Source organism: Epinephelus fuscoguttatus, linkage group LG1 (assembly GCF_011397635.1).
Source record: "Epinephelus fuscoguttatus linkage group LG1, E.fuscoguttatus.final_Chr_v1".
Lineage (NCBI taxonomy): Eukaryota > Metazoa > Chordata > Actinopteri > Perciformes > Serranidae > Epinephelus > Epinephelus fuscoguttatus.
Window position 1 is genome coordinate 28041090 of NC_064752.1, and position 19047 is coordinate 28060136.

Consider the following 19047-nt stretch of genomic DNA (forward strand, 5'->3'; position numbering starts at 1 on the left):
TAATCCTGAACTCTGAGTTGATCTACATTGAGATAGGAAACTCTGAGTTTCCAGTTCCAGAACAGCTGATTTGAATCAGTTTAATCAACTCGGAGTAGTTTCACTTGGAGTTAAGCGCGTGCACCACAACTATAAAAAGCCAGCATCAATGGAGCCCCGATTTGACGAGTCACCATGGCAACGCGGAAGAGGGCTGCGTTTTTCACCCCTATAGAATTAGAAATCTTAATGCGCTCATACGGCGAGTTTGCACATGTTTTCAAAAAGAAGTGCAACACCGCTGCAGCTGCAAAAGAGAGGGAGACGGCGTGGGAGAACATTGCTGCTCGGGTCTTGAATGGTAGCCTATTAATTTATTTCATTTAGGCTAGGTGCAATCCCGCGGGGGAGAGGCGCACTTGGCAGCAGTTTAGGATGAAATGTAAACACATTGTTCAAACAGGTAAGACCTCGGCATAATCTCATGGCGGTGCCTCATTTTGATCATGTTTTACATTGTAAAGTAAATATTAAGTGGCTGTTTGACTGTGCAGTTGTTTTATCCCCAACATAATGCTGTTTTCACACACATAAATGTCTTCTCATCTATATCATGTTCTGTTAAATAATTAAGCCTATTTAAACTTACACATACTTCTACTCAGCCAACAGAAAGAAGGCAGATGCCTGTAAAACGAGCACACTTTTCTGACCGCCCTGCATACAGTTGCCTTACTCAAGTGCCCAGCATCTCCGACATTGTACAAAAAACTTCCATTTGCAAAGAAACGCAGCGCAACACACAATATCTGCTGGGATGTGAGAGCATGACTACGACTGGTAATGTTGCAAATGTAAGGACGGATTAGGTTGTGTATGTAGATGATGGACTGTGACGTGAAACGGTAGACTACAGCTCAAAAATATAATTGTCTGGAAATGCTAAAACATCTATGCATGGTCTGATAACCATCTCCCGACAAATATTTAATTCTCTACGCAGTAATGCTGCTCCTTCATCCACGGGATCGTTATCAAAAGGACATGCCATGTTAGTGAAAAAAGTCGCCACCTACTGTGCCTGATGGACTTCTAATATACTGACTCTGATTTTTTTTAAATGATTTTTTAAAATGACAGACGGCAGAACGGCTACGCCAAAACTCGCCTGCTGACTGACTGAATGAGGAAATCAAATGGAGTGTGTGGCTCTGAAAGAGGGCGGAGACAGAGAGAAACTCGAGGTTCATTGAGAAAAACCTGGTCCCGACCAGGTTAGGTTCATAGAGTCTGTCACTACGGTAACTGACCGAGAGCTTAAGTTACCTCTCTCTCTGAAACAGGCTAGAGGTACCCCTCTTTCTCTGGTTTGAGTTACCTCCCTTTTTGAAACGGAAAACTCAGAGTTTCCCTCATTTCAGGGTTAACAGACTCTGAGTTTTCACTAAACCTGCTTTGTGAAACGGACCCCAGGTAGACAGTAAACATGGAGGGGACTCTGGGAGGCCAGAATGTGAACAAGACTTGGTTCTCTTGTACTGTGAGAAATGAGGAAAATCTAATGGAGCTGTGGAGAGAGCAAGAGTCGGTGTTTAATTCAGCATGCATCTGATCCATCTTATTAACCGTAAAACTTCAATTAAAAGCCTAGTCCCAATTAAACGCCCAGTCCCTTTTACTAGCTTGGTGTGGCTACACATTTTGACAAATAAACGCCTGTCTCAATTAGACACCTAGGGTCTCATTTCTAAAACAGTGCGTAGGATCCATACTAAAAATGTACATACAGACAAAAGCCAAACATGGCGTGCACCAAAAAATATTGGACAATTTCTGCAATCAGACTTCCACCTCACCATCGGCGTCGCCAATCTCCCGTCTCCAAAATGTCTGTAAGCACGGGACAAAGTTTATCCCATCAAGTCTGTTTTTAGACATCACATCTTTTGCATGGGAAATGGCGTACACCACTTTTAGGTCACATTTTGTGCGTATGCAAGGTTTATAAATGAGACCCCTGGTCTGGCTGCCAAGCAGTTCATTTTAATAAATTCTTTGGATTTTTAAAACCAGTTTGTTGGCTACCCATTTCAGATAACGTTAGATAGCTGTTTAGATTGCACACCCAAATGCAAACGTTTAAACTTTTGTCAATATGGAGATGCTACACATCGTTCAAATAAACAATTTGAGCACTTTTCCCATCTTTGTTGAGCAATGATTTTGCGTAAAGGTAATTAAAGGCCTCTCCCATATAGACGCCTGTTCCAAATATAAGCCTGTTGACTTCAGTGATTTAAGTAAATAATAGCCTGGGCTACTAATTGAAGTTTTATGGTAAGAATTTTTCATTTTTAAACGGTTTGTCTTTCATTTCCACAGACTCCTCCCACTAAAATAGCGCGGATAACCAACAGTGCCTCAACAGCAAGTTGAGACGACAAAATCCAAAATGTAAAGTATTTACGCAAATACAGTTTATCTTTATGGATTATATTTATGTCAAATTATCAATAACACTGACAACATATGAGGCCTATTATATTGTGTTGCTATGTGTTTTTGTAGACACCTAAGGCACTGTTATGTCATATTTCATAAAGGGAGATTGGCGTAATATTTACACCAGGAGCAGGATGAAAAATAATCTCGAAAGAAATCTAGTTGTAGTCTTGCAAATAGTGATCCTGCAAGATCCCCAGTCTTTGCAAAATCTTATAGCGGGTGACTAAAGTCCAAGGGTGTTGGACTTAAGTCTTTTTAAAGTCTTTACAAAGTCCTCTATTGTGTGGTAGGCATAAAACTCAGGTTATGCCAGATACATTTTTGATATTTATTTAAATGACTACCTGAATGTTTTGCTCTTTAATAACAAAAATAGAGGGATTAGTCATTTTATAGACTGAGCTTATGTTATGTTGCAAATTGAAACCAGATCCAAAGGAGGTACCTTTATTTCTAGAGAAATAGAGATAGCTGTTGAAATCCAATTGTGGAGCAATTTCTATGCTTATTCGCATCATGGAAATGCTGCTCGACCTCCAATTTACTGCTGTGAATTATTCAAGCATCAGTCGTGCTCTGAAACCCAAACAGCCAAGCTCTTGTTACAGTTAACCTTCACAAACAAATCTTGGTTTCTGTATCAGGTTGTCCACTGTTTTCAGAGGTGATCAGTCTGTTAAGAATGGGAAATGTTTAAATAGATGTTCATGTCACTGTGTATATCTGCATGGCCTCTGATTAATGCCTGGAGTCTAGACTGGGCAACACTTTGGGTCTCTCACATTCCCTTCTATTATTAGTGTAGAGAAGTCTAAGCAAAGTAGTGTGCAGTGCAGGTTCGGGCACTGAGGTACTTTAACTCGTTTACATATACCCCGGTCCCTCATAAACTCTGAGACCCTGATGTGAAACTCATAAACATGCAGCTCTGGATCACATCCACATACTGCATCTCAATAGCAATTCCAAGTAATGCAATACCAAGAACTCTACTTCTGCTTTTGGATCAGAAATGTTGTTTTGGGGAATGCGTGATAGCTCACAGAGCACTCCTCTATAACTCATTCCTGTCATCAGCCCTGGGAACAATGAAGCCAAACCTCTCGCTTTCTCCTAACTCACACCAGAAAACTCTGGGATGGCATTTTCAAATAGATTTCTGATGAGACTGAGTCACTCAAAATCAACAAAACCATCTGGACAGTGTATTAAAGCAACTCATTAAAGGACTAAGGCTAAGGAACAGTGAATGCACATGACGGCATGCTTATGCGCCTCAAGTTTAAAACAGAACTCTTGACCCTGAGCTGTTACACTGACCAGTCTCTCTGCCGTTGACGAGTTTCCACGTTTTTCAGGACAGACAGTAAGCAGCAGCAGAGTCAATAACAGCCTGGTCTAGAGTGCTTCAGACAATGTGATAAATTGATGGTTTCTCACTATGATAGCATTAATCAGTGTTATAGAAGTACTGACTGATTGGGGTGTTAATTAAAAACAAATCAAGCTGGTGTCATGGTCAGTTTGGGTTTGTCTAAGCTGGTATCATAGTGACAGCTGTGGTCTACATTCAGGGAGTACTGAAAGCTCGATGTACTCTAGACCTCGTCTGTCTGCACAATCCAATGCCACAGAGTGGGAGTTGAGATAAAGACACTAACAGCATGTCCCATGCAGGAATATAAAGAGGTTTTATGGCCTCATCAGTATCATAAAAGTCTCATTTACATTTGGCTGTATTTGCTCAGATAAGGTACCTAGCAAAAACTGAAATGTTTTTAGAGACTTTAGTAACATTGCCACAGTCATCCACTCATTGGTAGCATATGTTAAACAGTCCATAGTAGACAGCAGCAGTGTGACAAAGTAAAGCTTAGTTACATTCAAGCACGTTTGTGTCTGGTGCAGGAGGTTAATCTGCTCACCACAAGTTAGTAACAATTAAGATCCATTTTTCATCTCCCTTTAGTTATTAACCAATAATTAACAGAATGTCCGTGCAAACAGTGTTGTTATGAATAAACACAACGGATAGCTACAGCTTTGTTGACACCTAACCCAATAAATACTGTTTTCTCTATTACCAGTCCCATTATCAGATTAAGCTTACTTTATGCCAGTAATCATCATGGCTGGGAATCTTTTAAAATTACAATACCAGTACCCTTAAAGTGATACTGACACCAGTAGTGTACATCATTCAATACCCATGATGTGAACGGAGTGTAGTATAGCCTTACTTTCAAATGTTGTGGTGGACTTGGCATGCTGAACTTGCAACTCTCTGTCAATACACCACGCTTGACTTCACCACACCACACCAGAGTGTATGGGTTGTTGCTGCTGCTGTGAGAGTGTGAGCTCTGAAGCAAGGGCAGTTGGTGAGAATCTGCAGGCACAGTGACGGGCTAGCTGTTAGCATCACACGGCTGACATTAACTAACATTAACAGTTATTAATGGGTTTGATGATAGAGTCGAGCCGTTTCAGTGTCAGTGTGAGTTTGTTGGGGCGGTTCAGTGGCTTAGATTTGGATCTTTACCACTGCTGCTTTGTTAGCTTGTGCTAACCAGACAGACTTTAAACTTACCATTCGCTGGAAGGACATTGGGATAGTCCAGAATCAGACCTCTGGTGCAAAAAGGATTGATTGCAGGTATCATTTGACTTTTGACTTTTATCATTAGACATTTTGATTCTACTTGGTAATGGGTTATTTTGGACGATACCTTAAAGGCATCAAGTACCGATACCAAGTCCTAGCAATCACACTATAACTGTAATAACTTTCCTCCCAGCATGCACAAGGCTGTAGCTGCTGGTCTGAGTGGAGGTACTTATATTCTTCACTCGTGATCTCTACAACTCTAAAATCCTAGATACAACCCTGAGCACATGTGCTTGGCTAATTTGCTATGAATCAAGTGCAGTCTTGTTCAGGAATTTATGCAGACCATTTTTCAAAGTAGATAGCAAAGATAGCGGACACCAAGATTGTGCCTATTCATTCCAATGGAGTCGCTCGCCTGGCGTATATGCCCAAAAAATGTTCTAGCTTCCAGGTTTACTTCCACGGTATGAGGCCCACTGAATATGTGCAGTAGTGTTTCACCTAACGGCTCCACCCGCAAGTTCCCGCTCAGTTCTTAGACTTAACATTGTGATGACGTCACAGATTTTTAAATCGATTTTATTGGCTCAAGGAATGTTTTACAAATATAAAACCACAATGGATAAAGAATAGAAAAGAGTTATAATTGAGCTTGTTTGCAGTTCAAGCTGTCCTGTCAACAGTTTTACAGATGTCTCTTTTACAGTGGATCTTTGTTGCATGTCTTTTCCACTTCTAATATCTGAGACAGCTATTAAAATGATAATTTTCTTTTCACAGCTTTCACATTTGCCCATGTTGTGGGTTCCAATTTCATATTCCCAACGATATGTAAAATATGAGCTACATGGTTAACACTGAGCCTCCTTATTTTGATGGTCAGTGTGAAATTGGTTGTGAAATCATGGCTGTATGTTTGTGTGTAGAGCCATCTTCTCTGAACAGCCTGTCCTCAGTGTCAATATAATGTCATGGGGTTTAGATATAGTCAAATTGGACACACTGGGCTGTTACATAACCCAGCGGGAGCACACAGGACCTATGTTCACTCCGTCCTCTGTCTCAAACATCTGCACATGCGCATACACAGGCATGCAATTACATGCCCAGGCCACATATTCACACACACTCACACACACCACTGATATGTGAGGGAACTCCAAAAGCCCTTACATCTGCAGACTGAAAACAAAAACACACTCTCTCTGTCCAGCCAAGTGAGGAGGAGTCTTGATTCTGACTTTTAACAGATGATGTTTACCCCACGGTTCCTGGAAAAAGAAAACTGGTGTGTGCTTGACAGCGGACATTCATGGTCATGACCTTTACTCCTAAAAAGGATCTTCGTTGCACTTTTCAGCAAATTCTGTCTCACAGCAAAAAAAAGAAAAAAAAAACAAAGCCAGCATTTTATCTCCAACGCATTAATCTGAATAGCGGGGACAAGCAGTACTTTGTCCCAGATGCAAGACTAAACCCCTGACTTAACTATTCTGCCACTTTCCACTTCATTTAATCCTATACAGTGTCTTATGGATTGCAACAACTTCAAAAGAATAATAATCTCCAGGAGTTTAACTCCACTGTAGAAAGTTGGGAGTAGGACTTGTAAGACGCAGTTTTAAAGCTCTGTTTTGCACCTTTTAAAAGTTTTAGCCATGAGTAATTTCATTTGACCCAATGAACTTGAGTTTCATGGAAGTCCTTGAATGGTAAATGTCTCCCTGCTCTGTTTGTTATGGGTTGAATCTCAAGCGTGCATGAAACTGGGCTCCGTCAGAATAGATATTTTGTGTGTGTGAGCATGCATGTGTGTGTGCATGAAAATCAAAATGTTATGGTTTTAGATTTTGGCAGGCCATAGTGCCACGTGACGTCCTGTGTAACACGTGGGGAGCAGGGGAATGGTTTTGTTTATATAACGCCAACTTTTTTTTTTTTTTGCTTGCTCTCTGCGTGTTTGGGTCATATGGAACTCATTAATGTATAGTGAGCTGCAGGGAGACGTGCAGGGCTGCAAGTCCTGCACACATTCCCATGGTTAAGATCATGTCATTTTAACTAATTTATTCCATCGCAAACCTCCCTCAGTTTCATAGCAAACCCCACAGACTGCATTCTCAATACAAGATTTGTGAGTTTTAGTTCAAAGCCGACAGCAGTTGATAAGCCTTTTTGCTGCCGTCTATAAACTTTAGGTTTTGAGAGAGCAGCAGGGTAGATACCCGAGACAGAGCTGCTCATGTTTCTCCCTGAAAAAAACTGATGTAGGCCATGAGGTTAGAAAGTTTGTTTTGTTTTTCTCAATAGTCTCCTCCTACCGAGCTTTCCAGGCATGCCAAACTCTATGCTCTCTGTCATCGCTAACACTTGCATCACATGAAAACAAATTTACACCTATTACTTTGTAACACTAATAGGCTGAATAAGTGGTTATTTCACCACCACAAAACCAAATGTAGTTTGTACTGTGTTTTGTTGATTTGTTCTGTGCAAGGCCTGTTTAGTTTGGCTGTGTTCACAGTGGTGAAAGGCTCAGTGACTGTCTGGCTTTAAACTTGTTACCACAGAGCCGGCACTGGCTGTTCATTTGCAGGCTGTTGATTCGCATATCAATAAGGGGAATAGATGATGATTTATTCCTTTCCAGGGAAGTACGCTCTGAGATCGAAGTGCTACAATTTGGCCTTGTTTTTTTTATTCATGAATGCAAAAGATGGGAATTTTCAGTTTACACTTTGCTTTGATTTATCCCTGTATCTGTGTACGTGTGCACGTGTATCTGTTACTCTCAGGAAACCATATGAGTGCTGCAGCCTGCTCCTAAATAGCAAAGGCGTTGACAGCTAGTTGGACTGTGGGTACAGTGAGAAGTCACAGAAGAAGGATTACTGTGGCAAGAGAGGGACTTTGTTTGATTAAAGGAATTCCAACTTGTGTCTAGCCACAGACTTTCTTCTTCTATTGAATGTCAAACTTTCATTTAATTTAATACTGGCTGTTTAAATGTTGAATGAAAGACTTCACGCTTGGCAGGTGTATTGCTGAGGACCCAAGACAGAACAGTGTCAAGTGTGAGCTCTGGTGATCGACAGGACATATTTATTAGTAGTGCTTTATTTACACACTGTGTGATGTATTTAGAGGTGACCCCTGTTAATGGTTAGACTGCCAAACGGCATGCTGGCATAGCTTTTTCTCTGTCACTCACCACATTTCATTCAAGAGCAGATGAAGAAAGAGAGACCAGTGACATTACATTGTAGCAAACTCATCACATTTCAGGCTTCAGCTTTGTAATATTCAGCCCTTTCTGAACAGGCATGTTTTGAATGGGCACTGCAGTAGTTTGTATAAAAACAAAAAGTAAGAGAATATGCATTCAGATAAAGAAAACTTCACTTTCTTCCATTAGAACATCAAATGTCTTATCCGTCTTGTTTCAAAATATTGGCCGTTATTTGTAGCAGATTCCTGAAACAAGCGCACAGACAAGAAGACACTTTTTCAGTTTAAAAAACATGATTTCTGAATGATTTTAAGGCTACGTAACCTATGAAGATCGACATTGTTTGAAATAAGCTGCTGAGCAGATTTATAGGATGGCGAAGTGTTTACACAGCAGCAGGTAAGATGTGTGAAATGTGTAAAAAGTTGCACCAGACATACACGTGCTCAGTAATTGACGGCGTCGATTCATTACAGTCTACTTGTCCGAGAGTGACATCCATTAGGCTTTGACTTTGGCGGGATTTAGATCTGACTTTTGGTCAGACAGGATGTGGGGCAGGAGAGGGCGGGGCTGTGGGCATCTGTCTGAGGCCGAGCACGTGGAACAGACTTGGTGCGGCGACTTGGAAAGTACCCAAAGGCCACATGCAGACAAGAACCTGGCTACCTCAGATCCTGGATAAGGGACATAGAATCTGACCCAGTATTGCCTCCAGGTCTTGGGGAAACCAGATCTTGGGGAGTCAGTATCAGTGCACAGCATCCCACTTTTAGTTGTCTGTCGGAGGTCAGGAGTCAAGGGTAAGGTTGGAGAGGGGGAAGGCTAATTTGGCAGGGCATAGGTGTGTGAAAATGTGTCAGCAGAGCTAGAACGGACCACCTGACAGGAGCCACAGTGGCTATATATAACCCTTGGCAGACCTGTGATATGTGTCCTGTTCATGTTGACATGAAGGATGAAATAATGGTCAGAGAGGAAATCAAAGGCTGGCTTATTAGAAGGCGGCACATCAGACAGTTTGTTGACTATTTTATTGTAACATTATACTTCTCCCTGGAAATGTATACTCTACTTTTCTAAGCAAGCCTGCACCCTATTCTAACATACCACAACCCAGTAAAACCTTGAATATCTCTTCCCACACTGCTCTTATACACAGTGGCCTCTCGAGGCTGTTCCCATGGTGATGTGCTAGCGCATAGCTAGCATTGATCCTCTAGGTGTAGAAACTGGGCCATAACACTGAGACAGATAAACACGTTTCATTATTTCCAACACAGGCATGTGAGCGATGGGCCGCACAATAACCAGAAACATAAACTGTGACACTCCCAGCAATTTGTTTTCCCACACACACTCAATCATGTCTCCTTTCAAATTCTCCATGCCTCACATTACAGTATGACACGTTTGTTTACTAACAGATATCCTGTGGGGCGCCACCTTGAGCAAGACCCACCCTCTGCAGACTTAAGAGAAGCAATCAGCTGCTTCCTTCAAAGTGGGTCAGGGTCTAGCTTGTTGTTCACTGACAGGCTGAGAGTGTCAAGCTGATAGCATGGTATTATCTCCGACAACCCAAAGAGGCTGCAGCGATTTTAAACACTGCAATCATCTGGTGTCAAGGCATCTCGTGACTGCATACATTTATCTCTGTAACTTCTTGGGGGGCTTTTCTGCTACTGCTGAATACACCGAGTACAGCTTATGTTGGCACAGTGCCATAAAGCTGTGTATGTTCTCAACTCCCACTCACGTGCACAAGATATGGAATAGATTCCACAGCTCCCTTCTGCAGTATTAGTGTTTTTGAGTGAACGTGAGTTTGCCTCTTGCGGGAATATTGAGCTGCTTGCAGTTTAGCCAAGGTTGGATGCATGCACCTCTAATTCTCCCACTGCCTGTAAACTGGAGGAAGTTGGTTTATTGGGATCAGTGGGGCCAATAGCTCTTCCCCATGGCCATAGACCTTTGCAGCACATGCCTGTGCACAGGCATGTGCCACAATTTAATGGGCTTCAGGAATGCTCTTGAGGAATGTCTCAATGTACTTGAAGAATCTGAAGTTAAACTGTTGAGGTTTCCTGGGGGCTCTTAAGGGCCATGGTTTGAGGAAGTAAAGGAAGGCTATTACCAATTCTTGTGATACATCTTGGCCTATTACAAATGTGAAATTCAAGTTCATATTGATAGACATGCAGTGGTTTTGCAGTTTGAGCCTAACTACCATTTTTCAATGCATATTCCAATATCTTAACTTTAATTACCTCTGCCAAGGCAACAAGTATTCGGCATGGTATGTGCGTTTGTCTGTTTGTCAGCAGGATTATGGAAAAACTACCAGCCTGATTTTCATATACATGGTGGAATGGTGTAGCATGGGCCAAGGTAGAACCCATTAATTTTTGGAGTGGATCCGCATCACGGGGCGGATAAACAAATTATTTTTCACTTTGCAATAAACAACATTAATAGGCACATCGGGGATTGTTTACCTCACCTCACCTCAGATATCACAAGTAAACATGAGGCAACTGCGCCAGAATGGTGAGGGCTAGCAGTGCAGTGCTAACAATGGCAACGGTGCTGATAGAGCCAACAGTGATAATGGCATGGATGTATTAAGTGAACTGGATACAGTGTTGGAGGTGACGTCCTGTTTATTCATATTAAATTTGCTCAGTGGCGCATGAAAAAAAAAGTTCGACTACAAGGGTATAAAATTACTTGGATCTTCTTTCTTGGGCCTATTTAGCAAGCAGACTACAGTGAGTTTGTGAGCCATGCAGCTAACTTCCACCTGCCAAGTGGCTAACTTCCAGATTAGCCCTCTGCTAACTTGAGAGGGAATAAAATGATTTAATCGTGTGGCTCTGCTAGACTTTTGAAATGTTACCGGACCAATTGGATCAAACCCTGATAGCAAAATGAGTCATTTGGGGGGTTTGTGACGCTCAAACAAAATGTATCAGCTCTTTTGTAGACCTCTCTTCCACCATGCAAGTCTTTTGGAAAAAGTCCTTTTGGGCATCATGTGACTGGAAATTGTAATTCCACTGTTTGGCCACTATGAAAATTGGCTTCAAAGCCTGGCACACTTCCTGGGGACCTGGTTAGTGGGAGTTGGCTCACAGTCAGGGGAATCCAAAGGGTGGGTCTTTCACAATGAGATTGTTCTGCCACCGTGGGTTGGAACAACGTTATGCTACATGCCTAACAGTGCAAACAACAACAACAGTGCTGACAGACCTGATAGAGCAATTATACAGCAGTGTTCATACCAACCCATATGAGCACTGCCATATGACCACCACTCCTCTATACACGCCAAGCCCCAGTGGTGTGCAGTGCAGAGCAGCAGCAATTAGCTAGCCTGAGAGAACATGAATAATGGTAGTTCACTGCTAAATATATCTATATATCTATATATATTGCACATTCAACATTGCAAGATAGGACATTTGGCCTTGGTGGAGATCTGCACCCTCTGACTGTCCTTCTAGTTCGTACATGTGCCAACTTACCCTGAAGACCATTGGCATCAACACGATACAGTTCATTTAACCTCTTCTTCTCCATACTGTCAGTCTGTGTGAAGCATCTTTGTACTCTTTAGTCTCTGCTTTTGATATCCCTTCCCTGTGTACCCAAACATAATAAGCACGTTTCCTGACTCTTGGCTGCAAGAGATTTTATTGCTGAGCCTTAAGGTTTTATATTCACAAGAAAATGTCTGACATCAGTAGAGGAAGTCTTATCCCTGCAGTGGATTATTTACTTAGTGCTCTGTATAATAACCTGACTCACATTTTATGATAGAATTAACTCTTTGACCAAACATCCTTATCACTATCCAGAAACTCAGAACCAGTCATGTTCACCACAATATGAAACTAATTAACTGCTGATATACAGATTATTTTTTAGAATATAGTGTCCTTTGTGCAGCAGTCTGACCTTTTCTGTTTTTATGATGTCAAACAGATGCCAAACTGGTGCTTTGATTGTATTTTTATCATCCAGCTCTCAGTGTCCTGTGATCAGATGAGCCTTTTTTCCATCAACAAAGGGAAAGGCGGAAGAAATTATTTGAGGAACGTGGGTGGACGTGGGAAATTGAAGTAAACAAGGTTGCCCTTGACTTGGCATTGAGTGTCAGAGTGCCAGCAACACTCATCACTATCAACACAGTCTTTACTGGAGCGGATTGTAGCCTAAATGAGGGAGTGTATAGGCCCATCCCCTCTCTGAGGCAAGCTCTCATACTCACCCATGTTTCACTTCCTCACGTGTCTGGGAGTGAGGGGGAGGGCTCATGGATACACTGGAAAATGGGATGACAAGTTGGTAGAATAACACTGTTGTGATTTCCCCAACACAGGAATTTCAAGGCGCTCCTCACAGCACAAACTTTTACCCCCAGTTTCAGTTGTGTTGTACTGTAACTGTACTGTGTCCTCCTGAGGTGGAAGGAGCTTTTCAACAGCCTCATTAAGAGTCCATGAATAGGCTGTAGATGTCCAGTGACCTGACCTTGCCTACAATACATGGCATTGTAAATAGTATCCCTGTTTGGAAATGACCTCCTGGAAATCTTTTTCTCTTGTAACAATTGAAGCCTACTGATTGAAAAAACATAATGATAAAGCATAAATGTTACCAGTTTGTCAGTGAGTTGTTTTTTTTGTTTGTTTGTTTGTTTGTTTGTTTTTTTTGAGTGTGAGTGTGGAGTGCTTGAGGCAAAATGTGGATGTTTTTTGGCCTCAGGGGGGAAGTACCATAATGAAGCGAGCAAAGCATGGTAATTGAACTTTCGCTAAGCCCCTCCCCTTTGCAATGGTCCAGCAAGCTGACGGAGCTAGCATGATGCCCACACTGAGCACGGTTACATGCGCACAATAATCAGATAACTGGGAATAATCAGGTAATAGTAATAATCCAATTTGACACGTTTACGTGCACTTCAATAATCTGATAATCAGAAAAACCTGGTTTACATGATTGAGTCCTTCAGTTGGATTTCTCCTCAAGTACATGACATAAAACTCAAACTTCCTGTTACAGTAGGTACTCATATCCTTGAAAAACCTCGAAAAGTACGCAAGTCATATATTTGCAGAATAAAGGACTCATGCTTTGTCATGCTGACAGCTTATATTCTTACAGTACTGTTTGTTTTTATCATTAACAAATACATGTGAGAGCATTCTAATGTGTAGTTCGTCAATGTGGAGCCAATTTTACATACTTTGGGTAGATTTGTAGTAAAAGTACTGCAAAGTGCAATATACAAGTGTATTGTATATAAACTTGTCACAGAAAGTGCATAACATATACTCGTACTCGTACTCGTCGTCCTCCGCTTATCCAGGTCCGGGTCGCGGGGGCAGCAGCCTCAGCAAAGAAGCCCAGACAGTCCTCTCCCCAGCCACTTCCGTCAGTTCTTCCGCGGGAATCCCGAGGCGTTCCCAGGCCAGCCGGGTGATGTAATCCCTCCAGCGTGTTCTGGGGCGGCCCCGAGGTCTCCTCCCGGGTGGACGTGCCCGAAACACCTCCCCAGGGAGGCGTCCAGAAGGCATCCTTACCAGATGCCCGAACCACCTCAACTGGCTCCTCTCGATGTGGAGGAGCAGCGGCTCTACTCCGAGTCCCTCCCGGATGACTGAGCTCCTCACCCTATCCCTAAGGCTGAGCCCAGCCACCCTGCGGAGGAAACTCATTTCGGCCGCTTGTACTCACGATCTCATTCTTTCGGTCACTACCCAGAGCTCGTGACCATAGGTGAGGGTTGGAACGTAGATCGACTGGTAAATTGAGAGCTTCGCTTTCTGGCTAAGTTCCCTCTTCACCACAACGGACCGGTTAAGCACCTGCATCACTGCTGACGCCGCTCCAATCCGCCTGTCAATCTCCCGCTCCATCCTACTCTCACTCGTGAACAAGATCCCGAGATACTTAAACTCCTCCACCTGAGGCAGGACCTCCCCCCTGACCTGGAGCGGGCAATCCACCCTTTTCCGGCTGAGGACCATGGCCTCAGACTTGGAGGTGCTGATTCTCATCCCAGCCGCTTCACACTCAGCTGCGAACCGCCCCAGCAAGAGCTGGAGGTCACTGTTCGATGGAGCTAGGAGGACCACGTCATCTGCAAAAAGCAGGGACGAGATCCTCCTGTCACCGAACCTGACACCCTCCACCACTTGGCTGCGCCTAGAAATTCTGTCCATAAAAGTTATGAACAGAACCGGTGACAAAGGGCAGCCCTGGCGGAGTCCAACCCTCACCGGGAACAGGTCCGACTTACTGCCAGCCACGCGAACCAGACTCATGCTCCTTCGGTACAGGGACAAGATGGTCCTTAGCAAGGGGCCACCAACCCCATACTCCCGGAGCACCCCCCACAGGATGCCCCTGGGGACACGGTCGTAAGCCCTCTCCAAATCCACAAAATACGTGGACTGGTTGGGCAAACTCCCATGCCCCCTCCAGCACCCTGGCAAGGGTAAAGAGCTGGTCCACGGTTCCGCGTCCGGGACGAAAACCACATTGCTCCTCCTCAATCCGAGGTTCAACTATCGACCGGACCCTCTTCTCCAGCACCCTGGAGTAGACCTTACCGGGTATGCTGAGGAGTGTGATCCCCCTGTAGTTGGAACACACCCTCTGGTCCCCTTTCTTGAAAATGGGGACCACCACCCCGGTCTGCCACTCCAGAGGCACTGCCCCCGATGTCCACGCAATGTTGCAGAGGCGTGTCAGCCAGGACAGCCCTACATTATCCAGAGCCTTGAGATATCCAGGACGAATCTCATCCACCCCCGGGGCTCCGCCGCCTCGGAGTTGTTTCACTATCTCAGCAACTTCTGCCCCAGAAATTGGACGACCCGCCCCCGAGACCCCCGTCTCTGTTTCCTTACTGGAAAACGTGTTGGTGGGATTGAGGAGCTCCTCAAAGTATCCCTTCCACCGCCCCACAATGTCCCCAGTTGACGTCAGCAGCTCCCCGCTCCCACTGTAAACAGTGTGAGCAAGTTGCTGCCTTCCCCCCCTGAGGCGCCGGACGGTTTGCCAGAACCTCTTTGGAGCCGATCGATAGTCTTCCTCCATGGCCTCACCAAACTCCTCCCACGCCCAAGTTTTTGCCTCAACAACTGCCACCAGCGGGTTCGGGGATTACTGCCGCGACTGGCCCCAGCGGCCTTGCGGCCACAGCTCGCAACCGCCGCCTCGACAATGGCAGAGCGGAACAAGGCCCATTCGGACTCAATGTCCCCCTCTGCCCTCGGGACGTGGTCGAAGCTCTCCCAGAGGTGGGAGTTGAAGATCATCTGGACAGGTTCTTCCGCCAGGCGTTCACAGCAGACCCTCACTGTTCGTTTGGGCCTGCCAGGTCTGCGCGGCGTCTTCCCCCACCATCTGATCCAACTCACCACCAGGTGGTGATCAGTTGACAGCTCTGCTCCTCTCTTCACCCGAGTGTCCAGAACATATGGCCGCAGGTCAAATGATACCACTACAAAGTCGATCATTGACTTGCGACCTAGGCTGTCCTGGTGCCACGTGCACCGATGGACATCCTTATGTTTGAACATGGTGTTAGGCACCCGCACAGAAGTCCAATAACTGAACACCACTCGGGTTCAGATCGGGCAGGCCGTTCCTCCCAATTACGCCCCTCCAGGTCCTGCTGTCATTGCCCACGTGAGCGTTGAAGTCCCCCAGCAGAACAATGGAGTCCCCGGTCAGGGCACTGTCCAGCACCCGTCCCAGGGACTCCAAAAAGGGTGGGTACTCTGAACTGTTGTTCGGTGCATAAGCACAGACAACAGTCAGGACCCGTTCCCCAACCCGAAGGCGCAGGGAAGCAACCCTTTCGTCTACCGGGGTAAACCCCAACGTACAGGCAGAGAGTCTGGGGGCTATCAGAAAGCCCACCCCGGCCCTCCGCCTCTCACCCGGAGCAACTCCAGTGAAGGAGAGAGTCCAACCCCTCTCAAGGACTAGGGTTCCAGACCCGGAACTATGTGTTGAGGTGAGGCCGACTATATCTAGCCGGTAGCGCTCAACCTCTTCCACAACCTCCGGCTCCTTCCCCGCCAGAGAGGTGACATTCCATGTCCCAAGAGCCAACTTCTGTAACCGAGGATCGGACCGCCAAGGCCCCCGCCTTGGTCTGCTGCCCATAACATATAAGTAAGATAAAATAAAAGTTACAATTTAAACACTGAGAATATAAAAATATATTATTTTATGTAAAATCTTTATCTGAAAGGAAACAAAAGCTGTCAGATTAACGTAGTGGAGTAGAAAGTACAATATTTCCCTCTAAATTGTAGTGGAGTGGGAGTATAAAATAGCAAAACCCGAAAGAAACCAGATTAAAGGGTATACATGCACCGAATAATCTGACTACTGGAGAGCTAGGTGTGTTTATCTGATTTCTCATAATCAGATGATGGTTTTTATCTGATAAAGCCTATCGTATTATGCTGTTTACATGACCACTTGAATAATCAGCTAACTCCAGAAATCAGATAATGACCAGTTTATTAGTGTGCATGTAAACGCGCTCAGTGTTACTAACTGCACAGCCTGATGAAATATCACATTTTTGGAAAAATGTAAAGTCAAACACCGCTCTTGTGTGCACAATGCGATGACACACAGCTGGTTGAATATCTGTTAAGTTTCCCTGCTTTCCTTCACTGTTACCTGTAGAGCAGGGTCGGTCTTTATTAAGTGTTATGTATGTCATGTATATACATTCAGTAGGCTATACCTCCAGTAGCTAGCTAGCTAACCCTACACTTTTCAGGGTCTGATTTTGTTTTTGCAACAGGGAAGAAACGCATGTCTTCCTTCCAACCTCACCAGGTAACAAGTATCATTAATACATGACGTGCCCAAGGCACAAGGTTTAGCTCCAAATCCACAAAACTAGCCAGACCCTGGTCTCTGAGCTGGCCCAATGCTACGCTATGATGGTTAATCTGCATCTGGGGGCGGGACTTAGCGAAGGGTCAGTTTAAAAAGTACTTAGACAAGTGACACTCGCATGGCTTTATTACAAGTGTTTTCAAATTGTATTTTTCAATTTTCAAGAAGACTAAGTTGTTGGTTTAGCCAATGTTATTCTGGTTGATGTCCCCACCTCCATTAAAGAACAGAGTCAATTCCCTGAGCTTCTCTCTGGGGTAAATAGGTAAATATCCATTCGTCTGAGACCATACAATATTTAGAATAATCCATGAGGCAAACTGGGCCAGACAGATGAGTGGTGGGCTTGAGTGATTGCAAAGCTCATGTAGGATAAAAGGCAGAGTGAGATGTGAGACAGGTCATGCTCTGTAGGTCACACTGTCTGGTACAGTATAGTGCAGTACAGGGCTGCAACAACTTATTGGCAATTGGCAATGTATTTCATCATCGATTAGTTGAGTTTATGCTATGATGCATGGCACACACTGTGGCACCATCCCCTCAGGTGGAAGCAGTGAACCAGCCAAAGCTGCACCATGTGTAGCTCACTTGATGAATTACAAGATTTGACAGCGTCTCTTTTGTTTCTGGGGCAAATTTCTGTATAAAGGATTCACTGTAGACTGTCTGAGACTAATGCCATGAAATTTTCCAAAACTCCATGGCCTAACACTCCAGTGTGCCAATGACCTAAATTCAGCTAATTAGCATTAGCTACATCTGTCGTCTCCAGGAAATTTGTGTCTGTTTTAATGGACAAACAGATCAGTGTAGCTGTCGGGTCCCTGATTAAGCTATTTTAAAGTTAGTGCTTAATAAAGCTAACACCTAGCTACACTTATCCATCACAAAATGATGAGTCAAGAGACTGTAATTGTGTAATTGTGTGTTTGTTCACCAAAACAAACACAAATCTGTCAGACAGATTTAACTAACACTAATTAGCTGATATTAGGTCAGAGAGACGCTGCATTATAAGGTAATATTTGTTTATATTTGTTTTGTTTTTATCACATTAATAATGAATTTATTAAAGTAGTAATCATTAGATTAATCAGTTATCCAAATAGCTGTCAGTCAGTTGCAGCCCTAGTAGAGTATAATTTGTTCTCTGTGCTAATGCAAATGGATCAGTCTAACTTTTTCCGACACCTCATCTTAGAGTGATTCACTGTGCAGAACTTATGGAAATTATTTTTACGAGGCCTGGGATTGTTGTATCACTAACAATCAAGTCAAGAGTGATCAGGAACACTGGATTTTACAATGATATCGTCACAAACTGTGGAACGTCTGTAATAAGGCTAGTATAGGAGCCGATACTGATCAGCTGTATCAGACTAGTAGCGATACCCTGTTTGGTGTACTGGATTTAAAAGAAGAAGAAAATATTTCACGATTTAATGTCTGTAAGTGCTGATGCTTTTGTTCAAGGCTGGATTTCTTGAGACTTCTGCTGCATCTCTGGTGGGTGGAGTTCACAATGACGCCTGTGTTTGTAGAAGGCCACACATTATACAGTGTGCAAGGAGGAGGTTGTTGGATGTTGCATCACTGCTCTGTTTCATAGTTGGATCCAGGGCCCTGTGGTGCAGCCTGGGGCTATTGTCCTGAAGCACGGACCCATGACATGAGAGGGGAAGCCGCACTAAGCTGACATAACACTGACGCATCACTCAGGCCATGGTGACTAGGCTAGAGAAAAGGCCACTCATACCCATGAACACACACTTTTTTGTAC